Here is a 12,348-nt window from a genome sequence, read left to right as displayed (position 1 = left end):
GATGTATATGTGTGACTGGGATAGGTAAGGCTGCAGAGTTTGGAGTGGTGATGTATGAGGTGCTATTGGGCTTAGGCTTGTGTGGTGAATCTAGGTGAATCTGGCCCATGCCTTTCATTATCGTGGTCCGACACCACTTGGTTCAATGTACCGGGTGTGCACTGGGACACATCATCAGTAATGCATCCTCGGATCATGGGGTGTTTCGGGTCTTTCATCATTAGACACCCTCCCCGAGGTGACCCAGCCAGAGTTGATCAAGCTCGGCTTGTGTCTTCCCATGGAACAGGATAATGAGAGGCATGTAACTAAGAGGGTAATGACGTTTTTAAACATCATTACCTGGCATCTGTATGCCTGGGGATGCATGGGTTAAATTGACAGTGTTTACTGGGCATTCGGTGTCTCTGCACCTGAGTTTAGTAGTGGCTTGTTTTCTGTGGACCCAGCTTGGGTTTAACTTTCTGGTTCTCCCTTGCCGTTTGGGCATCTGGGCTTTGTTCTTGGCATTTTGTCGACCGGGAGAATGAAGAGCGTGTCACTGTTAGGTTAGGTTGAGAGTATGCGGGCAGTGGGCAAATCAGCCCTCTTGTGCTTTTTGATCTCCTCACTTGAGATTCAATTTCACGCGACCCTGCCACTTTGATCTGGCCCACGCCTTCATTAACCAGGTCCAACACTTGCCTTTCTTGGATCTTGCCCCTCCTGCCAAAGGGAATCGTGTTTGTGGGGGAGTGGCCAGGGTTAGTCGGGGTATGCCTAGGGTTTGTGGGGGTGTGGCATGATCTCTGGGATGTGCCGAGGGTTTGTGGGGGTGTGTGCCCCCTTGGACTTCAGGATTAGGTTTGAGTGTTGGGCTGGTGGATGTATATGTGTGACTGGGATAGGTAAGGCTGCAGAGTTTGGATTGGTGAGGTATGAGGTGCTGTGGCGCATAGGCTCATGTGGTGAAGCCAGGTGAATCTGGCCCATGCCTTTCATTATCGTGGTCCGACACCACTTGGTTCAATGGACCGGGTGTGCACTGGGACACATCATCAGTAATGCATCCTCGGATCATGGGGTGTTTCGGGTCTTTCATCATTAGACACCCTCCCCGAGGCGACCCAGCCAGAGTTGATCAAGCTCGGCTTGTGTTTTCCCATGGAACAGGATAATGAGAGGCATGTAACTCTGAGGGTAATGACGTTTTTAAACATCATTACCTGGCATCTGTATGCCTGGGATTGCATGGGTTAAATTGACAGTGTTTACTGGGCATTCGGTGTCTCTGCACCTGAGTTTAGTGGTGACTGGTTTTCTGTGGACCCAGCTTGGGTTTAACTTTCTGGTTCTCTCTGGCCGTTTGGGCATCTGGGCTTTGTTCTTGGCATTTTGTCGACCGGGAGAATGAAGAGCGTGTCATTGTTAGGTTAGGTTGAGAGTATGCGGGCAGTGGGCAAATCAGCCCTCTTGTGCTTTTTGATCTCCTCACTTGAGATTCAATTTCACGCGACCCTGCCACTTTGATCTGGCCCACGCCTTCATTAACCAGGTCCAACACTTGCCTTTCTCGGATCTTGCCCCTCCTGACAAAGGTAATCGGGTTTGTGGGGGAGTGGCCAGGGTTAGTCGGGGTGTGCCTAGGGTTTGTGGGGGTGTGGCATGATCTCTGGGATGTGCCGAGGGTTAGGGTTAGGGTTAGGGTTAGGGTTAGGGTTAGGTTGAGAGTATGCGGGCAGTGGGCAAATCAGCCCTCTTGTGCTTTTTGATCTCCTGACTTGAGATTCAATTTCACGCGACCCTGCCACTTTGATCTGGCCCACGCCTTCATTAACCAGGTCCAACACTTGCCTTTCTTGGATCTTGCCCCTCCTGACAAAGGTAATCGGGTTTGTGGGGGAGTGGCCAGGGTTAGTCGGGGTGTGCCTAGGGTTTGTGGGGGTGTGGCATGATCTCTGGGATGTGCCGAGGGTTTGTGGGGGTGTGTGCCCCCTTGGACTTTAGGATTAGGTTTGAGTGTTGGGCTGGTGGATGTATATGTGTGACTGGGATAGGTAAGGCTGCAGAGTTTGGATTGGTGAGGTATGAGGTGCTGTGGCGCATAGGCTCATGTGGTGAAGCTAGGTGAATCTAGCCCATGCCTTTCATTATCGTGGTCCGACACCACTTGGTTCAATGGACCGGGTGTGCACTGGGACACATCATCAGTAATGCATCCTCGGATCATCGGGTGTTTCGGGTCTTTCATCATTAAACACCCTCCCCGAGATGACCCAGCCGGAGTTGATCAAGCTCGGCTTGTGTTTTCCCATGGACCAGGATAATGAGAGGCATGTAACTATGAGGGCAATGTTGTTTTTAAACATCATTACCCGGCATCTGTATGCCTGGGATTGCATGGGTTAAATTGAAAGTGTTTACTGGGCATTCGGTGTCTCAGCACCTGAGTTTAGTGGTGACTTGTTTTCTGTGGACCCAGCTTGGGTTTAACTTTCTGGTTCTCTCTTGCCGTTTGGGCATCTGGGCTTTGTTCTTGGCATTTTGTCGACCGGGAGAATGAAGAGCGTGTCACTGTTAGGTTAGGTTGAGAGTATGCGGGCAGTGGGCAAATCAGCCCTCTTGTGCTTTTTGATCTCCTGACTTGAGATTCAATTTCACGCGACCCTGCCACTTTGATCTGGCCCACGCCTTCATTAACCAGGTCCAACACTTGCCTTTCTTGGATCTTGCCCCTCCTGACAAAGGTAATCGGGTTTGTGGGGGAGTGGCCAGGGTTAGTCGGGGTGTGCCTAGGGTTTGTGGGGGTGTGGCATGATCTCTGGGATGTGCCGAGGGTTTGTGGGGGTGTGTGCCCCCTTGGACTTTAGGATTAGGTTTGAGTGTTGGGCTGGTGGATGTATATGTGTGACTGGGATAGGTAAGGCTGCAGAGTTTGGATTGGTGAGGTATGAGGTGCTGTGGCGCATAGGCTCATGTGGTGAAGCCAGGTGAATCTGGCCCATGCCTTTCATTATCGTGGTCCGACACCACTTGGTTCAATGGACCGGGTGTGCACTGGGACACATCATCAGTAATGCATCCTCGGATCATCGGGTGTTTCGGGTCTTTCATCATTAAACACCCTCCCCGAGATGACCCAGCCGGAGTTGATCAAGCTCGGCTTGTGTTTTCCCATGGACCAGGATAATGAGAGGCATGTAACTATGAGGGTAATGACGTTTTTAAACATCATTACCTGGCATCTGTATGCCTGGGGATGCATGGGTTAAATTGAGAGTGTTTACTGGGCATTCGGTGTCTCTGCACCTGAGTTTAGTGGTGACTTGTTTTCTGTGGACCCAGCTTGGGATTAACTTTCTGGTTCTCTCTCGCCGTTAGGGCATTAGGGTTAGGGTTAGGTTGAGAGTATGCGGGCAGTGGGCAAATCAGCCCTCTTGTGCTTTTTGATCTCCTCACTTGAGATTCAATTTCACGCGACCCTGCCACTTTGATCTGGCCCACGCCTTCATTAACCAGGTCCAACACTTGCCTTTCTTGGATCTTGCCCCTCCTGACAAAGGTAATCGGGTTTGTGGGGGAGTGGCCAGGGTTAGTCGGGGTGTGCCTAGGGTTTGTGGGGGTGTGTGCCCCATTGGACTTTAGGATTAGGTTTGAGTGTTGGGCTGGTGGATGTATATGTGTGACTGGGATAGGTGAGGCTGCAGAGTTTTGAGTGGTGAGGTATGAGGTGCTATGGCGCATAGGCTCGTGTGGTGAAGCCAGGTGAATCTGGCCCATGCCTTTCATTATGGCGCATAGGCTCGTGTGGTGAAGCCAGGTGAATCTGGCCCATGCCTTTCATTATCGTGGTCCGACACCACTTGGTTCAATGGACCGGGTGTGCACTGGGACACATCATCAGTAATGCATCCTCGGATCATGGGGTGTTTCGGGTCTTTCATCATTAAACACCCTCCCCGAGATGACCCAGCCGGAGTTGATCAAGCTCGGCTTGTGTTTTCCCATGGACCAGGATAATGAGAGGCATGTAACTATGATGGTAATGTTGTTTTTAAACATCATTACCTGGCATCTGTATGCCTGGGATTGCAAGGGTTAAATTGACAGTGTTTACTGGGCATTCGGTGTCTCTGCACCTGAGTTTAGTGGTGACTGGTTTTCTGTGGACCCAGCTTGGGTTTAACTTTCTGGTTCTCTCTCGCCGTTTGGGCATCTGGGCTTTATTCTTGGCATTTTGTCGACCGGGAGAATGAAGAGCGTGTCACTGCTAGGTTAGGTTGAGAGTATGCGGGCAGTGGGCAAATCAGCCCTCTTGTGCTTTTTGATCTCCTCACTTGAGATTCAATTTCACGCGACCCTGCCACTTTGATCTGGCCCACGCCTTCATTAACCAGGTCCAACACTTGCCTTTCTTGGATCTTGCCCCTCCTGACAAAGGTAATCGGGTTTGTGGGGGAGTGGCCAGGGTTAATCGGGGTGTGCCTAGGGTTTGTGGGGGTGTGGCATGATCTCTGGGATGTGCCGAGGGTTTGTGGGGGTGTGTGCCCCCTTGGACTTTAGGATTAGGTTTGAGTAGGGTTAGGATGCGAGTATGCGGGCAGTGGGCAAAATGTCCCTCTAGTGTTTGTGGATCTCTTACTGGAGATGCAGTATCACTTCACCCTGCCACTTTGTTTTTGGCCCACGTTGTCATCATCTCGGTCCCCGACTTGCCTTTATTGGGATCTTCCTTCTCTTTAACCTCCATTCTGGAGTTTAAGTTGAAATGGTGGAGTTCTTGCCTATGGATAGTGTTTTGGGTTTGGGGACTTTCTTATAGGGACTGGCTGCTGTGATCTGGGGGCTGTGCAGTAGCTAATTGAGGGGTGTGTGGGGAGGGACATGCCCCGGGGTACAGTTAGGTAATGGGGGTTGAGTGTTCACGGCGGTGGGGTGGGATGGCAAATGGTATTGCGGGGGGGGGGGTGTTTGGTTGCCCTTGCCGTAGGGGGGAGGGCTGAAATCAGAGCCTAACTGCTGGTGATACTGGGTAAATTTGGCCCCTTGATGGGGTGAGGGTTTGGGTTTATGGGGGTGTGTAGCAGGGTTGGAGGTGTTAGGTTTAGTGGTAGGGCAAAGGACTATTATATAAGCCCCTTAGTGTGGTGTGGTTTGGGTTATTTGGGGTGCTGTCTGGTTTAGTTGGGGTGACCGATCCCTTGGAAATTAGGGTTAGGGTTTAGTTGGGGTGTGTGGTCCTCTGGAATATAGGATTAGGTTTGGGGGGTAGGGTTGGGGGGGGCCTGCTGGGCAGCGGGAGGTATAACTGGTGGTGTGGGGTGAGTTTAGTCCTCTGGCGAGAAGAGGACCCATGTTTATGGGGTGTGAAGATGTTAGGTTTCAGGGTAGGGCCATGTGAGGGCTGAAATAGGAGGCTAACTGCTGGTGATCCGAGTGAATCTGGCCCTTTGATGGGGTGAGGGTTTGGGTTTGTGGGGGTGTGTGGCAGGGTTGGAGGTGTTAGGTTTAGTGGTAGGGCAAAGGATTATTATATAAGCCCTTTTGTGTGGTGTGGTTTGGGTTATTTGGGGTGCTGTCCGGTTTAGTTGGGGTGCACGATCCCTTGGAAATTAGGGTTAGGGTCAGGGCTGGGGTCAGGATGCAAGTATGCGGCAGTGGGAATTTGGGCCCTTGCTGGGGTGAGGGTTTGGGTTTATGGGGGTGTGTAGCAGGGTTGGAGGTGTTAGGTTTAGTGGTAGGGCAGAGGGCTATTATATAAGCCCCTTAGTGTGGTGTGGTTTGGGTTATTTGGGGTGCCGTCCGGTTTAGTTGGGGTGCCCAGTCCCTTGGAAATTAGGGTTAGGGTTTAGTTGGGGTGTGTGGTCCTCGGGATGTTAGGATTAGGTTGGGGGGTAGGGTTGAGGGGGGCCCGCTGGGCGACCGTAGGTATAACTGGTGTTGTGGGGTGAGTTTGCCCTCGCATTAGGGTTAGGGTTAGGGTTAGGGTTAGGTTGAGAGTATGCGGGCAGTGGGCAAATCAGCCCTCTTGTGCTTTTTGATCTCCTCACTTGAGATTCAATTTCACGCGACCCTGCCACTTTGATCTGGCCCACGCCTTCATTAACCAGGTCCAACACTTGCCTTTCTTGGATCTTGCCCCTCCTGACAAAGGTAATCGGGTTTGTGGGGGAGTGGCCAGGGTTAGTCGGGGTGTGCCTAGGGTTTGTGGGGGTGTGGCATCATCTCTGGGATGTGCCGAGGGTTTGTGGGGGTGTGTGCCCCCTTGGACTTTAGGATTAGGTTTGAGTGTTGGGCTGGTGGATGTATATGTGTGACTGGGATAGGTAAGGCTGCAGAGTTTGGAGTGGTGAGGTATGAGGTGCTGTGGCGCATAGGCTCATGTGGTCAAGCCAGGTGAATCTGGCCCATGCCTTTCATTATCGTGGTCCGACACCACTTGGTTCAATGGACCGGGTGTGCACTGGAACACATCATCAGTAATGCATCCTCGGATCATGGGGTGTTTCGGGTCTTTCATCATTAAACACCCTCCCCGAGATGACCCAGCCGGAGTTGATCAAGCTCGGCTTGTGTTTTCCCATGGACCAGGAAAATGAGAGGCATGTAACTATGAGGGTAATGTTGTTTTTAAACATCATTACCTGGCATCTGTATGCCTGGGATTGCATGGGTTAAATTGACAGTGTTTACTGGGCATTCGGTGTCTCTGCACCTGAGTTTAGTGGTGACTTGTTTTCTGTGGACACAGCTTGGGTTTAACCTTCTGGTTCTCTCTTGCCGTTTGGGCATCTGGGCTTTGTTCTTGGCATTTTGTCGACCGGGAGAATGAAGAGCGTGTCACTGTTAGGTTAGGTTGAGAGTATGCGGGCAGTGGGCAAATCAGCCCTCTTGTGCTTTTTGATCTCCTCACTTGAGATTCAATTTCACGCGACCCTGCCACTTTGATCTGGCCCACGCCTTCATTAACCAGGTCCAACACTTGCCTTTCTTGGATCTTGCCCCTCCTGACAAAGGTAATCGGGTTTGTGGGGGAGTGGCCAGGGTTAGTCGGGGTGTGCCTAGGGTTTGTGGGGGTGTGGCATCATCTCTGGGATGTGCCGAGGGTTTGTGGGGGTGTGTGCCCCCTTGGACTTTAGGATTAGGTTTGAGTGTTGGGCTGGTGGATGTATATGTGTGACTGGGATAGGTAAGGCTGCAGAGTTTGGAGTGGTGAGGTATGAGGTGCTGTGGCGCATAGGCTCATGTGGTCAAGCCAGGTGAATCTGGCCCATGCCTTTCATTATCGTGGTCCGACACCACTTGGTTCAATGGACCGGGTGTGCACTGGAACACATCATCAGTAATGCATCCTCGGATCATGGGGTGTTTCGGGTCTTTCATCATTAAACACCCTCCCCGAGATGACCCAGCCGGAGTTGATCAAGCTCGGCTTGTGTTTTCCCATGGACCAGGAAAATGAGAGGCATGTAACTATGAGGGTAATGTTGTTTTTAAACATCATTACCTGGCATCTGTATGCCTGGGATTGCATGGGTTAAATTGACAGTGTTTACTGGGCATTCGGTGTCTCTGCACCTGAGTTTAGTGGTGACTTGTTTTCTGTGGACACAGCTTGGGTTTAACCTTCTGGTTCTCTCTTGCCGTTTGGGCATCTGGGCTTTGTTCTTGGCATTTTGTCGACCGGGAGAATGAAGAGCGTGTCACTGTTAGGTTAGGTTGAGAGTATGCGGGCAGTGGGCAAATCAGCCCTCTTGTGCTTTTTGATCTCCTCACTTGAGATTCAATTTCACGCGACCCTGCCACTTTGATCTGGCCCACGCCTTCATTAACCAGGTCCAACACTTGCCTTTCTTGGATCTTGCCCCTCCTGACAAAGGTAATCGGGTTTGTGGGGGAGTGGCCAGGGTTAGTCGGGGTGTGCCTAGGGTTTGTGGGGGTGTGGCATCATCTCTGGGATGTGCCGAGGGTTTGTGGGGGTGTGTGCCCCCTTGGACTTTAGGATTAGGTTTGAGTGTTGGGCTGGTGGATGTATATGTGTGACTGGGATAGGTAAGGCTGCAGAGTTTGGAGTGGTGAGGTATGAGGTGCTGTGGCGCATAGGCTCATGTGGTCAAGCCAGGTGAATCTGGCCCATGCCTTTCATTATCGTGGTCCGACACCACTTGGTTCAATGGACCGGGTGTGCACTGGAACACATCATCAGTAATGCATCCTCGGATCATGGGGTGTTTCGGGTCTTTCATCATTAAACACCCTCCCCGAGATGACCCAGCCGGAGTTGATCAAGCTCGGCTTGTGTTTTCCCATGGACCAGGAAAATGAGAGGCATGTAACTATGAGGGTAATGTTGTTTTTAAACATCATTACCTGGCATCTGTATGCCTGGGATTGCATGGGTTAAATTGACAGTGTTTACTGGGCATTCGGTGTCTCTGCACCTGAGTTTAGTGGTGACTTGTTTTCTGTGGACACAGCTTGGGTTTAACCTTCTGGTTCTCTCTTGCCGTTTGGGCATCTGGGCTTTGTTCTTGGCATTTTGTCGACCGGGAGAATGAAGAGCGTGTCACTGTTAGGTTAGGTTGAGAGTATGCGGGCAGTGGGCAAATCAGCCCTCTTGTGCTTTTTGATCTCCTCACTTGAGATTCAATTTCACGCGACCCTGCCACTTTGATCTGGCCCACGCCTTCATTAACCAGGTCCAACACTTGCCTTTCTTGGATCTTGCCCCTCCTGACAAAGGTAATCGGGTTTGTGGGGGAGTGGCCAGGGTTAGTCGGGGTGTGCCTAGGGTTTGTGGGGGTGTGGCATCATCTCTGGGATGTGCCGAGGGTTTGTGGGGGTGTGTGCCCCCTTGGACTTTAGGATTAGGTTTGAGTGTTGGGCTGGTGGATGTATATGTGTGACTGGGATAGGTAAGGCTGCAGAGTTTGGAGTGGTGAGGTATGAGGTGCTGTGGCGCATAGGCTCATGTGGTCAAGCCAGGTGAATCTGGCCCATGCCTTTCATTATCGTGGTCCGACACCACTTGGTTCAATGGACCGGGTGTGCACTGGAACACATCATCAGTAATGCATCCTCGGATCATGGGGTGTTTCGGGTCTTTCATCATTAAACACCCTCCCCGAGATGACCCAGCCGGAGTTGATCAAGCTCGGCTTGTGTTTTCCCATGGACCAGGAAAATGAGAGGCATGTAACTATGAGGGTAATGTTGTTTTTAAACATCATTACCTGGCATCTGTATGCCTGGGATTGCATGGGTTAAATTGACAGTGTTTACTGGGCATTCGGTGTCTCTGCACCTGAGTTTAGTGGTGACTTGTTTTCTGTGGACACAGCTTGGGTTTAACCTTCTGGTTCTCTCTTGCCGTTTGGGCATCTGGGCTTTGTTCTTGGCATTTTGTCGACCGGGAGAATGAAGAGCGTGTCACTGTTAGGTTAGGTTGAGAGTATGCGGGCAGTGGGCAAATCAGCCCTCTTGTGCTTTTTGATCTCCTCACTTGAGATTCAATTTCACGCGACCCTGCCACTTTGATCTGGCCCACGCCTTCATTAACCAGGTCCAACACTTGCCTTTCTTGGATCTTGCCCCTCCTGACAAAGGTAATCGGGTTTGTGGGGGAGTGGCCAGGGTTAGTCGGGGTGTGCCTAGGGTTTGTGGGGGTGTGGCATGATCTCTGGGATGTGCCGAGGGTTTGTGGGGGTGTGTGCCCCCTTGGACTTTAGGATTAGGTTTGAGTGTTGGGCTGGTGGATGTATATGTGTGACTGGGAGAGGTAAGGCTGCAGAGTTTGGAGTGGTGAGGTATTAGGGTTAGGATGCGAGTATGCGGGCAGTGGGCAAAATATCCCTCTAGCGTTTGTGGATCTCTTACTGGAGATGCAGTATCACTTCACCCTGCCACTTTGTTTTTGGCCCACGTTGTCATCATCTCGGTCCCCGACTTGCCTTTATTGGGATCTTCCTTCTCTTTAACCTCCATTCTGGAGTTTAAGTTGAAATGGTGGAGTTCTTGCCTATGGATAGTGTTTTGGGTTTGGGGACTTTCTTATAGGGACTGGGTGCTGTGATCTGGGGGCTGTGCAGTAGCTAATTGAGGGGTGTGTGGGGAGGGACATGCCCCGGGGTACAGTTAGGTAATGGGGGTTGAGTGTTCACGGCGGTGGGGTGGGATGGCAAATGGTATTGCGGGGGGGGGGGGGGGTGTTTGGTTGCCCTTGCCGTAGGGGGGAGGGCTGAAATCAGAGCCTAACTGCTGGTGATACTGGGTAAATTTGGCCCCTTGATGGGGTGAGGGTTTGGGTTTATGGGGGTGTGTAGCAGGGTTGGAGGTGTTAGGTTTAGTGGTAGGGCAAAGGACTATTATATAAGCCCCTTAGTGTGGTGTGGTTTGGGTTATTTGGGGTGCTGTCTGGTTTAGTTGGGGTGACCGATCCCTTGGTAATTAGGGTTAGGGTTAGGGCCAGGGCTGGGGTTAGAAGGCAAGTATGTGTGTAGCAGGGTTGGAGGTGTTAGGTTTAGTGGTAGGGCAAAGGACTATTATATAAGCCCCTTAGTGTGGTGTGGTTTGGGTTATTTGGGGTGCTGTCCGGTTCAGTTGGGGTGCGCGGTCCATTGGAAATTAGGGTTAGGGTTTAGTTGGGGTGTGTGGTCCTCTGGAATATAGGATTAGGTTTGGGGGGTAGGGTTGGGGGGGGCCTGCTGGGCAGCGGGAGGTATAACTGGTGGTGTGGGGTGAGTTTAGTCCCCTGGCGAGAAGAGGACCCATGTTTATGGGGTGTGAAGATGTTAGGTTTCAGGGTAGGGCCATGTGAGGGCTGAAATAGGAGGCTAACTGCTGGTGATCCGAGTGAATCTGGCCCTTTGATGGGGTGAGGGTTTGGGTTTGTGGGGGTGTGTGGCAGGGTTGGAGGTGTTAGGTTTAGTGGTAGGGCAAAGGATTATTATATAAGCCCTTTTGTGTGGTGTGGTTTGGGTTATTTGGGGTGCTGTCCGATTTAGTTGGGGTGCACGATCCCTTGGAAATTAGGGTTAGGGTCAGGGCTGGGGTCAGGATGCAAGTATGCGGCAGTGGGAATTTGGCCCCTTGCTGGGGTGAGGGTTTGGGTTTATGGGGGTGTGTAGCAGGGTTGGAGGTGTTAGGTTTAGTGGTAGGGCAGAGGGCTATTATATAAGCCCCTTAGTGTGGTGTGGTTTGGGTTATTTGGGGTGCCGTCCGGTTTAGTTGGGGTGCCCAGTCCCTTGGAAATTAGGGTTAGGGTTTAGTTGGGGTGTGTGGTCCTCGGGATGTTAGGATTAGGTTGGGGGGTAGGGTTGAGGGGGGCCCGCTGGGCGACCGTAGGTATAACTGGTGTTGTGGGGTGAGTTTGCCCCTCTGGCGAGAAGAGGATCTGTGTTTATGGGGTCTGAAGATGTTAGGTTTCAGGGCAGGGTCATGTGCTGGGGATGTATTCTTCCCCCTGGGGTAAGCTAGGACGTTTGGGCAAGTGTTGTGTCTGGATTAAACCGGTCGTTACGTGTCTGTTCTTCCTAGTGGTTATCTCCTGTAGAGTTATAATTTCTAATTTTACTCCTCTCTACTTGGGGAATTAGGTTCTTTTCTGGGGCCTAGTTGTGAGGCTCTATTTCCAAAGTAAGGCGAACCTTTCCTATTTAATGGTCCCCTGTCTTAATTTGTTTCAGGGTGGGTGACTGAAGGGGATCTTCCCCTTCTTCCCTATCTAATTTTCTCAAGTTTTAAAAACATTATTTACGGGGTGCAGTGTTGGCCCTTCAGTGAGTACATTTTATATTGCTGGCCTGGTTTTTTAGGCCTCGTTTAGGCCGTTTGGGGAATGTGTCTGTAGTCTTTCGATCCATCTCCTCTCTGCTCTTTTTCTTTGGAGGTTTGACCAGTTTATGTTGGTTTCCAGGCCCAGGATTGCTAAGGAGTACATTCCATGCTCTAGGAAGTGCTTACTAACTGGTCTGTTTTGATTTCCTCTTGTGATATTACTGAGGTGTCCTGTGAGTCTGGTTCTCAAGCTGTTGCCTGTCTCCCCTATGTATATGATATGGCATTGCTTACACTGGATTGCATATACTACATTCTTTTGTTCGCAAGTTATCCTCTGCTCTATCTCAGCCCACTTTCCTGTAGCTCTGTTGTGTATGCTTTTTGAAATTCTGATGTATATGCACGCCCTGCAGTTTCCCACCTCGCAGTTTGGCGCTGTTCGTACTTTGGTACTGACTAGTATGTCTTTTAAGTTCCTACCCCTTTTGAAGGCTGAAACTATGGTGTATTGTCCCAGTGTCCCCACTTCCTCCTGTAGATTTTCAAACTGTGTTTTGACTGTCTTGTGGATGTTCACTGCCATCCCACTGT

Source organism: Mobula birostris, unplaced genomic scaffold (assembly GCF_030028105.1).
Source record: "Mobula birostris isolate sMobBir1 unplaced genomic scaffold, sMobBir1.hap1 scaffold_567, whole genome shotgun sequence".
Taxonomy (NCBI): Eukaryota; Metazoa; Chordata; class Chondrichthyes; order Myliobatiformes; family Myliobatidae; genus Mobula; species Mobula birostris.
Note: the sequence above shows the minus strand (reverse complement) of the source record.